We start from the raw sequence: 13,022 nt of genomic DNA on the forward strand, positions 1-13,022 counted from the left end.
TAGACGTGCATTGTTGTTGTTGAGTGTTGTTAAGTAGCGTTATGGTTTTTTGCGTTTAAATCAATGTTGTTGTTTTTTATTTATTTATTTCCAGGTGATGGATCTGGGTTGTAGTGAATGCACTCTCCTGAAACAGCTCAAATTTCATCCTGAAATTGAACATTTGGTGGGAGTCGACATCAGTGGAGCAAAAACCAAGAAAAAATGTTGGTCTTAAATAATTTTATTTTAGCAGGTGCCCTAGATTATTGCCAAGATAAATATATACAAATAAAAGTTAATTTACAATAGTCACTCCACAAGATAAGAGAAAATGCTGTGACGAGAAGATTACTTGTATTGAGTTACACAACTGAGATTTTGCAGCTAAATTTAAAATCGCTTTATTTTCATAATTAATTTCCTATCACTAATTGGGTGCAGTTTGAAGTCTAAATTCTGTGATCAAGCTCTGCAATGTATTTCATTGATTTTAGGAAGGTAACTATTTTCTGAACACTAACAAATTAAACAGTAACTGTACTAGAATACAGTTACTAAAAATTAGTGTTCTGAATACTACTGCTACATGCATTCAGTTACGTCCCAACACTGCAAAAGTATTAGATTTATTATTTCTCTGCAGATAGTCTCAGAAGAACAAGTCACTTTCTAAAAACACAATGCATTTAATATAGTGTTGGCAGTAGTTATTCTATATTTGAAAATACATAGTAAAAAGTATAAAAAAGTAGGCCTGTCATGATAACACATTTTGAAGTGCAATATTTTGCCATAGAAAGTAGCTGAATAAAGAATAATATTGAAACTAAAACTGCCACTGATTCCCATGAAGCAGGATAATCCCAGTAAACAGTTTTTTTAAATATACAATATTGTTAAAAAAAAAAAAAAAAGCTGCAAAAATACATAAACAAAAGAACTGTAGTACTTGGTATGGATAACTAGTCATAGAAGTAAATTATTTGACCCCCTACGGCCCAGGTAACAAGTAGCAGCTCTAGTTCCAACTTTCATTTACTGAACGATAAGTGAATATAGCAAGGAAAATGGCTTTGCTGAATCCTTCCTGTATCCAAGTTTGGAGAAAACAGCTTGAAGTACAGAGCTGTGAGCACGATGGGGGGTAGTGGAAACAGGAATTGCGGAGCAATGATGTCTTGAATATAAATATTACGCAGACGTGCATGATTCACTCTAAATACAACTTATAACAGTCAAAAGCTCTTAAAGCTTGATTTTATGCAATATATATATCCTTTAAACTAGACTTATTCTTTGTCAGCTGCAGGGCTCAGAGGGTGTGTGTGGACTCTGAATTTGAGGTGGAGGTCACTGGACTGGGACTGGTCCTTGGTGGAGGACTGGAGAAGTTTGGATTCTGTGTTTCACCGACTCAAAGGAGGATTCAACACCTGAGGAGAGGAGCCAAGGGGAAACCTCATATACACTGGTGAGGGTGCTACAGAGTCTCAGATTTTAACATTTTAGACATAAGGTACACTAAGTAACTTTTTTGGTGGAGGGTCCACCATCTGCTTGTCTCCATGCAGATGTTAATGCACTACCAGGAATGTTCCACAGTTTGGCTTTAACTCATCTCACACTGATAATCAATTATCAAATGCAGAGGACACATTTCCATACAGGGACAATACTGTATTTTAACCCTACAAATAAAATGTAACTTTTTAGGCACTGAGTTTAAAATTTCAGACTGTTTTTAAATATTAACACATTATTGCCATTACCATCAGTATTTGTATTGCATAATTTCATTAATTTAGGTTCTTCATAACTTTCTGTTGTGTGTAAATTGCACAGGATAATCTACCCCAGTCTGAAGGACAATATGCTGTGGAGAGTGCTGCTCGTGAGGTGCTGTTCTGGACCGAGACCTAAAGAGGAGGTGGAGGGACAGAGAAAAGACTGTTTACAAAGGCTTAAAATTAACCATTTAAAAAACCCAAAACCAGTCACACTCTGCAAAATCACTGTTGCATTGGTAATATATTTTAATATGATTTGTCTACTACTGAAGTTACTAATACTGCAGCATTTGCAGCCCTGCACTTTTTTACTGCTTGTGCCTGAAGCTCTCGGACACCCCAACAGAGGTGGAGGGGCCTGGATCGGGGGAGGAGGGGCCTGGGTCAAAGGAGAAGAGGCGTGGCCGCTTGGAGCTGGGACCTTCATCCTCTTCATTTCTGTAGCGCTTGCGTCCCCTGTGCCTGAAGCCCTCGGACACCCCAGCAGAGGTGGAGGGGCCTGAGTCAAAGGAAGAGAGGCGTGGCCGCTTGGAGCTGGGGCCTTCATCGTCTTCACCTCTGTATCGCTTGCATCCCCTGACAGGAATGACATTCAAAGCAGGACCCACAGGAGGAGGGTGGGAAGCAGGAGGAGAACAGAGTGCGGTTGAAGGGAGGGCTTGCTGCTGAGGAGAGGGGATCGGAGCATGACGCATCCCGCAACTCCAGAGGAGGAATGTATCGATCTTCAATCTCCTCCTCGTACTTCTCTTCGGACTCTTCTTCGAGATCTTCTTCCTCTTGGGCCTCCTCCTGCTCTTTCGTCTCTTCGGAGAGACTGCTGTAGTCAGAGTCTACATCACGCGAGCCCTCTTTCTCAGCCAAGAAAAACACTTTGTTCAGGTCCTCTTCGTCAGAAGAGCTATCTATATGCCTGAAGCCATGTAACCCTACTGGACCTGGGACATCCTCGTCGGAAAAGTAGTCCGGAAGAACCACAGGGTCTTCAGCATCTGCAACAGATTTGACAATGTTAAACACCCTTTAAATTGTAGCTAGAGCAAGTCAGACTACTACCATGGGCTCTACTACCACTACTACCACTACTACCACTACCACTACTACTCACAGCTACTTAAGTAACATATTAAAGAGGCCTATGTTGTATATCTGGATTGGACAGACCAAAAATAAAACTGTAGGTGCATGACATCACTTCTGACCATGGGATGGGCTCCGAGGTCCAGAAGAGGTGTCTCTGATGCTGGGGAACGACGCTCTGGCTCGTCTTCAGACTCCTCTTCAGACTCCTCTTCTTCGGAGAGAGTCCCGTAACCAGAGTCCTCTTCAGTAAATGACGAAAAGTCCTCCTCTTCATCCTCTTCTTCATCCTCCTCTTCAACAGACAAATAAAAGTCGTCATCGTCAAAAGGCGGCCGAAGAAACCCTCCTCATCGTCATACGACAAATAAATCTCTTCATCAGATGTCCAAGACTCTTCATCAGAAGACCAACTTGCATGCCCTATAGGTAATGGCCTATACACACCTTGGTCGTCCTCGTCTGAAGAGCTGTCTGGATGAACCACACGGTCCGCAGCCTCTGCAACAGATTTGACAATGTTAAATGTAGCTAGAGGAAGTCAGACTACTACCACAGGCTCTACTACTAGTACTACTCACAGTAACTGTTACTTAAGTAACATATTAAAGAGGCCTATGTTGTATATCTGGATTAGACAGACCAAAAATAAAACTGTAGGTGCATGACATCACTTCTGACCAGTTCATATGGCCTATTTTACTGTTACAGCTACTATTTCACTGTTTCTTAAGTCATTATTTGTATTCTAAGTACTACATTGTGTGATTCAGACCTGAATTTGGTTATGTATGACGTTGACCTGAGGCACTTTGGGTAATTAAAAATGGACATGGAACAGCACACAGTTGTCCCACGTTATTATCTCAATAGTCTATTAAGAACACAATATTGTTAATGTGAATTTATACTTAAGGTTAAGGTAAGGTACATGGAAAATGAGGGTATGGTCTATACTCCCCCTTTTTCTCTCTCTTCTTCCTCCCCCGGAGCCCCGGGGTTGTGTGTGCTTAGACTTTAAAGCAGCTCTGCTTGTGTATAAGTCTCTCCATGGCCTAGCACCACAGTACATCTCCGAAATGTTAGTGCCATATGAACCATCTCGCACTTTGAGGACTTCAGGGACAGGCCTCCTGCTGGTGCCCAGAGTCAGGACTAAACATGGGGAATCAGCGTTTAAATTTTATGCAGCTAAAACTTGGAACAGTCTTCCTGAAGATGTGAGACAGGCCTCTACTTTGACAATGTTTAAATCCAGACTCAAAACAGTTCTGTTTAGCTGTGCATATGACTGACAGGTTTTTATTCTGCACTCTTCTCTTTTAATGTTAATTTTATGATGATTATTTGTGATTATTTATGTTTGATTTGTGTGATTTTAATGTCTTTCTTATTCTGTAAAGCACTTTGAATTACCTTGTGTACGAATTGTGCTATACAAATAAACTTGCCTTGCCTTGCCTTGCCTATGTTTTAAGGCTGTAAAACCCCTCACCACACAGTTTATATACTTTTTTATACACATTAACATTTTCTCACATTTCTCTCTTGTTTAAACACTCTCAAGTAAGTAAATCAGAGTAACAGTAAATCAGATGTTGCCTCCAAACAGGTCATTTAGTAGCCTAGTATTTCTGTCAATTGCTTTTTGCTCTTTCTTTCTAGAACTATTTAATTAATTTAGTTTTAATGTAAAAGTGCTTGGTCTACTCAGTAGATGAATTCATTTGTTGGGTTAATTCATTCTCCTCAGTTTAGCAACTATAACCTACCCCAGAATGACTGCATACAAACCTTCTGTATCCTGATCATATTTATTCCATTCTAGGACATGTATCTGTGCAGGTGGCCACAGCACTACAGGACATCAGAGCAGATGTCTGCACAGCTGTCAGCTGGGCCTACTGGAGCAAAGTACAATCCATCAGTAGGCTATTTACAGGGATCTTAGTTAGATTGAAAAAAAGGATAAACAGGTCTATTAGAAATCTGACACATGTATCAATTTTGGCCTGGATATTTTAGACTAGTGGACTTTGAACAGAGAGGGACATTCAGCAAATTGTCAAAGAGAGTCTGCTGTCCCGACATTGAGACAGGTCGGCCTACGATGCATGTAAAAGGAGCTATAGATCATATTTGACAGGCTGTAGGTTATATACACTGGTGGAACTTAACAAAGTAAACATAGTAAAGTATTGTACTTTTAGGTATCTGTACTTTACTTAAGAAAAGTTTAAAGTAGATACTTTTTACTTTTACTTCACTTCATTTGAGAGCAGTATCTGTACTTTCTACTCCATTACATTTTTTAACTGGACTGAAAAGTAAAAGTATTCTTATTATTGTTTGAGCCCTGCTGAAAAGGCTGAGGGTTTATTTTTAACAGGTTCATAGTTTGAGCAAACAAAGATATACAAATAAAAACAACTAGATTCAGTAGTTTCTATTGAGCAAAATTCAGCACAAATCGTTATCAAAGTCAATACATTTGAAACCTTACAGGACCTCAAAATATGAGCAAACTTACTTCTTACTCTTTAAGTACATCTGAAACAGGTACTTTCTTTGCTCCTGTATGTGAACTTTTACTTAATTAACAAAATAGAGCATTTCATCCAACCCGGTTATAGGTCACGCAAAGATGCGCGCGTGCTGACGTCAGTGCGCACATGCGTCCTGTTTTTGTTGTGGTTGTTGTTGCCAAGCGCCTCACTGCAAACTTTGCAAACCTCGGCTGCGCCAAAACCTGCACTTGTGAACTTCATTTGACGATTTCATCGGAAAAGACATCACTTTGGGACCCAGACTTCACCCACACTTCTACTGACCGCCTCCTGACTCTGACTGCGAGACTTCTGGTAGAAAAACACGTGAGGTTTGTGACTTTCCATGTTCACGTTAGTCCTTATGGCAGGGGTGTTCATTAAGTCCATCGCGAAGGCATTTTGGGTAGACCACGTCCCGTCATCCATCCAGTCACACGACTAATATACAGGACAACAGTCATACAAACCTTCAGTCAGATTACACCTGACCGTAGGTCACATCATGGGCGCTGCACACGCATAAACAAGCGCGAGTTAGTTTAACCCTATAGCGTCGGATCCTATCGTCGCCGATAGAGCGCGGTTGCGGACTTTTCAGCAGCGTAACTCCGCAACCAGTCGTGCTCTCATGTAAATTCAAACGGCGTCTCAAAGCGGAGACATGGGGCTATCTAAATATTTTACCATCATTACAGTAATCTGCCTCTGTTGTCCCTCGAAGGTGACGAATGAGAGCGCGGGGCTGCAGGGATTTTCCCAATCATTTATTCGATGCGTAAAGGCAAGGCAAGTTTATTTGTATAGCACAATTCGTACACAAAGTAATTCAAAGTGCTTTACAGAATAAGAAGGACGTTAAAATCACACAAATAAAAACATGAATAATCACAAATAATCATCATAAATCATCGTAAAAGAAAAAATACGGATGGATGTGTAAAATAGAAGTAGTTGTGTGAAAAAATGGCGTAAATTCTGATACTTCGTTTAACATGATTTTTATGGCTATAAAAAAAAAGACAAAACCGTAATCAACATGATTAGCTCTGTTATCGCTTTCAAACGAAAAATGCAATTTTACTCCTGGCTGGCTGTCAGAAGCTACTGCCCGAACTATGCATCCCTCACTCATCCCATTCAGTGTCATCAGAGCAGTAATCATCATTCAAGTAATTATGAACATGTAAGAGGTTCAATTGTGTTGTGCAGTATTATCTCATGACGTTGTGCAAGGTACATCAAAATGCACTGTACATGTAAGAATTCATAATACATTTACAAATAAATATATGTTTAACATTTTTGTATTAGGTGGTAGATCTTTCAGACGCGATCAGTGTGTGTGAGTTTATGATTTCCGTTTCATACAAAATGAAAATGATTAGGCTGTGTGTATAGGCCACAGAGGCTGGGAGTACTCAGTACTCAAATACAGTACCATATTTACTCTAGTAACTTTTTAAAGAAATTGTAGTTATTTCACAGTGCTTTTCTAGCAGCATACTTTTACTTGAGTAATAGCTTATTATTGGAGTAACAGTACTCTTACTTGAGTAAAAGTTTTGGCTACTTTCTCTTCTCACTGTGAGTAAGATTACAAGTTTTTGTTGACAATACAGTACTACATTGTTTGAACATTTGTGTTTCTTGCAATATGCCTCCAGATGTGATTTCATTTTGCTAATTTTTATGGTCTGTCATTTGAAAATACCAGATTTTGTGTATTATTCAATATTTTGTCCTTTCAAAAAAACTATTAACCTTCTGGACTTAACGTTAGACTACCAGAAGACCATACATTTTCACCTACTGCTTTTTGCATTGTTGCCTTTCAGTGGCTGAGAATAAAGTGTTGTACAGGACACTTTTGAGGTCCACACAGTGTGTCAAATGAATGTGTATGTTGAAACAGAGATGCACTCACTAATTGGGTACCTCTGTGCATAAAATCATTGTAACATGTGTAACATGTCTTCGCTCTACAAATATAGTTGACCTTAAAACATGACAAATTCACTTTATTAGTTCAGAGTAATACATAAGTTACATAAATCAATCAAAATACTGTTGATCAAAACCACTGTTGATCTAGTACTGCAGACACTGTGAGGCCAAGCATATATATATATATATATATATATATATATATATATATATATATATATATATAGTGAGGCAAATAAGTATTTGAACACCTTGTGATTTTGCAAGTTCTCCCACTTAGGCTGTCATTTCTCAGCGACAGCCCAGAAACTTTACTGATCTAGAGAAGATCTGTGTGGAGGAGTGGGCCAAAATCCCTCCTGCAGTGTGTGCAAACGTGGTGAAAAACTACAGGAAATGTTTGACCTCTGTAATTGCAAACAAAGGCTACTGTACCAAATATTAGCACTGATTTTCTTAGGTGTTCAAATACTTATTTGCAGCAGTAACATACAAATACATTATTTAAAAAAATCATACAATGTGATTTCCAGATTTTTTTTGATTATGTCTCTCACAGTGGACATGCACCTAAGATGAACATTTCAGACCCCTCCATTTGCTGTATTCTTGTATGTGAGCCCTGTTTCATCAATGTCTGACACAAATGTTTCTCTCCACAGATCTGTGTGAGCCAAAACCCAGACCTCCTGCTCAGGTCCAGACCTCCTGCACACGTCCAGACCTCCTGCACAGGTCCAGACATCCTGCACAGGTTAGGACCTCCTGCACAGGTCCAGACCTCCTGCACAGGTCCTCATATCTGGAGCTAAGTCCTCACACACTCATGGACATAGTCGTATACACATTTAGGCAAACACACACCTACATAAGCACACACATATACACTCACCCACTCATGCAAACACACACACTGCCTCCTTCTTTCACTGCTCCTGCTATGCCCACCTTTGCTGCTCCTTCTGTGCCTCTCCCTCCTGCTATCCCCCTCGCTGCTCCTGCTACCCCCATCCCTGCTCCTCCTGCTAGCCCCCTCCCTGCTGCGCCCCTCCCTGCTGCTCCTTCTATGCCTCTCCCTGCTGCTCCTGCTATTCCCCTCCCTGCTCCTTGTGCTATGCCGCTCCCTGCTCCTCCTGCTATCCCCCTCCCTGCTGCTCCTGCTATTCCTCTCCCTGCTCCTCCTGCTAAGCGCCGCAATGTTCCTCTTCTTCTCCCTGCTCGTCTTGCCATGGCCCGCCCCGTTGCTCCTCCTGCTACTACTGCTGTGCCCCGCCCTGTTCCTCTTGCTAAGCCTCTCCCTACTGCTCCTGCTCTGCCCACCTCTGCTGCTCCTGCTATGCCACTCCTTACTTCTCATTCTCTCTCTGACCCTGCTCCTCCTGCTTTGCCCTACTCTGCTCCTCGTTGGCGGCTCAGGCTCCCCCCTGCTCCTCCAACTAGGAGACCAAAGTACCCCTTTCCTGCTCGACCTAAGCTCATCATTCCTACTCGTGTAAATTCTCTCGCTGCTCCTCTTGTTGAGTTCCTCACTCCTCCTCCTCCTCCTCCTCCTCCTCCTCCTCCCCCTCCTCCTCTTAAGCCTTTCTTGGATCCTCTTCCTATGCCCCTCTTTCCCTCTATCGCTAGGCGTGCAAAGCTACCCTCTGCTCCTCCTACTGTGTCCCTCTTTGCTCCTTCTGCTAAGCCCCGCCCTGCTCCTCTTGCTAAGCTCCACCCTGCTCCTCTTGCTAAGCCCTGCCCTGCTCCTCTTGCTAAGCCCCACCCTGCTCCTCTTGCTAAGCCCCGCCCTGCTCCTCTTGCTAAGTCCCTTCCTATTCGTCACCCTGTTCCTTTTGCTAAACCCCGCATTGCTCCTCCTGCTAAGTCCCTCTTTGCTCCTTTTGCTGCTGCTATTGCCAGGCCCTTCAGACCATTCATCTCCCATGTTCTATCAGTGTTGTGTGTTTTAGTTATCATTGTGTTATTTCTGTTGTAAATCGATTGTAAATAGTGTGATTGTTGTGTTTTAGTGTGAAACAAAAAACAAAAAAACACAAAAAAAAAAATTTTTTTTAGAAATTTGCCAAAATATGACAGATGTTTAGTATAGTGTTGTGTGTTTTAGTTATCATTGTGTTATTTCTGTTGTAAATCAATTGTAAATAGTGTGATTCTTGTGTTTTAGTGTGAAACAAAAAACAAAAAAACACAAAAAAAAAAATTTTTTTTAGAAATCTGCCAAAATATGACAGATGTTTAGTATAGTGTTGTGTGTTTTAGTTATCATTGTGTTATTTCTGTTGTAAATCGATTGTAAATAGTGTGATTGTTGTGTTTTAGTGTGAAACAAAAAAACAAAAAAAAAAACACAAAAAAAAAATATATTTTTAGAAATCTGCCAAAATATGACAGATGTTTAGTATAGTGCTGTGTGTTTTAGTTATCATTGTGTTATTTCTGTTGTAAATAGTGTGGTTCTTGTGCTTTAGTGTTAAACAAACAAAAAAAACAACATAAATAAGATGTTAAGGATCAGATATTGTGTTTTCTGCTCCTCCTCTTCTTGTGTTTGTTCTTACAGAGCTGGTGGTGACGAGGGCTCCTCCTGCAGCAGACCAGACCAAGCTCCCCCATGCAGAGATGGAGAAAAACGGATGGCCCAAAACAAAAAAACAAAAAAAAAAGAAATATCGATCAACTTACAACAAAAAATTACTTTAATAACATTGTTTTTTAATCTGTAACAGAAAATACGTAAAATGCATCAATTTCCCTAAAATTCATAAACAATATAATCCTCATTTAAACTATAGATATTTTTTAACCAACTGATCATCGATACTGAAAAAATATATATAATAAAATTAAATAAATATCAAAATAATACATTTAAATTAAATATCAAGCTAAAACATTCAAATTAAATAAATGTCAAAATAATACATTAAAATTAAATATCAAGCTAAAACATTCAAATTAAATAAATGTCAAAATAATACATTTAAATTAAATATCAAGCTAAAACATTCAAATTAAATAAATGTCAAAATAATACATTAAAATCAAATAAAATCAATAAACTTTTAAATTAAATTAAATTGTGTTTGTTTTTTGTGAGTTTTGCCAAATGCCATTTGAGAGAATAAATAAAGTTACTTAAAATAAAGTTCACAGTTTTTGTCCTTTGTGTTCAATGCACTTTGTTCAGTGGAATATTTCTTGTGAAATATATAGAAAAGTTACAAACTACATTAACTTCCATTACCTGGTTTTCCTGATTAAGAATCACTGTTGTATCATTTGTGTACACTGCACATAGGGCCTTTATGTGTGGAGTTTGCATGTTTCTCCTTGTGTCTTGGTGGGTTTCAATGAGCAACACACTAAACTTTGAGGTGAGTTTTCCTTGTGTTCAAATTGATAGGTGACCAATGAGCAACTTTGTTTCAAGCATCACTAAAATAAACAAATCTGATTGCACAGTAGCCTACTGTTTGGCTCGAGACATAACAAGGGAGTGGTGCCAGGTAGAGACCGATATCCTGTTTAAAAATACAAAGGTATTTAGTGTGGATTTGCCAGGTGACTAGTTAATAGTAATTCCATAGTTTCCATAGTCCCCCCTGTGTGTGTGTTTGTTTGGGTGTGTGGGTGTGTGTGTGGGTGGGAGGTCTGCACAACATCTTCATGAGTTCAGGTGCATTCCATAGGTGTGCGCCCCCTGGTGGCATGTGTCATTTACCTTCGCATTAGTAAATCAAGCTTGATTTACTAAGTTTGATGTAGTGCTGTACTGCTAGAAAATACCTTACAAAAATAAAATGAAATAAACTGGCACGGCATAGAAGGTAAACAGCGCCCGCTACTGGTATTAAAGTGGTTTAGCCACAGATCAAATTGAACCTTCCCAAATACCGAATCATAAACTACAATATCCAACTTTATGTACAACTAATCAGTGTTCTCTGGTTTATAGACTATGAATGTAAAAATTACATTGTTACCTCTGTCTCTGTTATTACGTTTTCACAAGGTATATTTTGTTAAAGTTATGAAGTAGCTACAATTGAGAAAAACTCACCTCGAATGTTATATTTGCCTATTGATATTCAATCTAAACAGAAATAAACGGCTGCGACGAAATAATAAAAAATAAAAAATAACTCACATTTTCGACCGGGTACTTCGATCGGTCCTTAGGGGAGTACTTCGAATGGTACCTTCGAACGGTGCATTTGGCGAATTGAGACACAGCCCTAGAGTCATACATCACATACATCAGCTCCCAGGAGTCCAATGGGAGCTCTCTTAACAGCATCACAACAAAGTGTCTATGCTGTCAGAATAGCTGCAGACCACGTTAGCGAACAGGCTTTTTTAATTTGACGAATCTTATGTGTATCACTGATTAAGAAAATAAAAGTAGCTCATTCCTCCTCTGTAGTCTGCAGCAGAGGACCATCCCGTCTGCACAAAGAGTGAAAGTTTGGGAACGTTTAGGATGTGTCCAAACCGGTTCTGGTTTGAGCCCTGTTTCGTTCCAGGATGTAGACTTGGTTTAGTCCTGGTTTGGAATGAACTCTGCAGCCTGCGCATCCATGAGTGTGGAGCTCTCCTTCGCTGTGGTTTTCCTACAGATTTTCCTTTTTCACACTTTTTTTGTTTTCTTGCTGAGGGGGAGGTTCTGAGGACTGGGGATGCTCTGGGACAGTTTACAAAAATACACTGGATTGAAGTAAAGGTTAGGGTATTTAGCCTGAACTCTTGCTGGTTTAAGTACTACAATCACAACTGAACCTGTGTGTCCAGAGTCTTAACCTGCAGAGAGAGACACATACAAGTGTTTCTCATTCTCAGTATATGCAAAACTCAGAACCTCCAGAATTCAGTCACTGGACCAACTGGATTTCAGCATTGAAAGTAGCAACCCAAAGGAGAGACTCTTGTGAGGCTCATTCTCCTTTCTGATTGAATAATCGTCTTGAGAACCTAAACATCAAATTATAACAGAACGTAGCTATCACATATGTTTCTGGTAAGTATAAATCAGCATTATAATTGTTATCCACGGGCTAAAAAAAGTATTAACATTAGTTCTCAAGTATTGACAACAATAATTATTGTGCTTCATGAGTATTTATATTTTGTCACTATACAGTATAAAACATACTCGGGGACTATGTTGCCATCTGTCCACAGATCTGACCTGTAACCTGGCTTGTTCGTGTCTCCAGAGGTAGATTAGTATAATATAATAATGTGTAATGTTCCAGACATGTCTATGGAGGCAAGTGGCCAACATGAAAAGTTATGTAGTGCACCTTTACATAACATCAGGACTAAATCAGAACAGAATCAAAATCTACATAATGTCTACACCAGGAATGTGCCAGGTCTAAAACAGGACCAGGTCTAACTCTGGACTAAAACAGGTCTAATCCCGCACACCACAGTTTGAAAACCCGCTGGTCTGTGGTCAGATAACAGTGAGGCGCTTTGAATAAGTGAACTATCTCATATGCAAACCCATTTTCCCGTGTGCTCACCAGGGAAATGATCTATATGAGTCGCAGAGCTCGACATATGGAAATTCACATGATTGTCTTATCAGCTCCAGCTCAATGCCCAGACTGAGCATGCTCAAAGTGAAGCACAGGGGAGTGTCTGCACAGGGGAGTGAGACAGTGCAGCAGAGTGAATG

Source organism: Periophthalmus magnuspinnatus, chromosome 7 (assembly GCF_009829125.3).
Source record: "Periophthalmus magnuspinnatus isolate fPerMag1 chromosome 7, fPerMag1.2.pri, whole genome shotgun sequence".
Taxonomy (NCBI): Eukaryota; Metazoa; Chordata; class Actinopteri; order Gobiiformes; family Gobiidae; genus Periophthalmus; species Periophthalmus magnuspinnatus.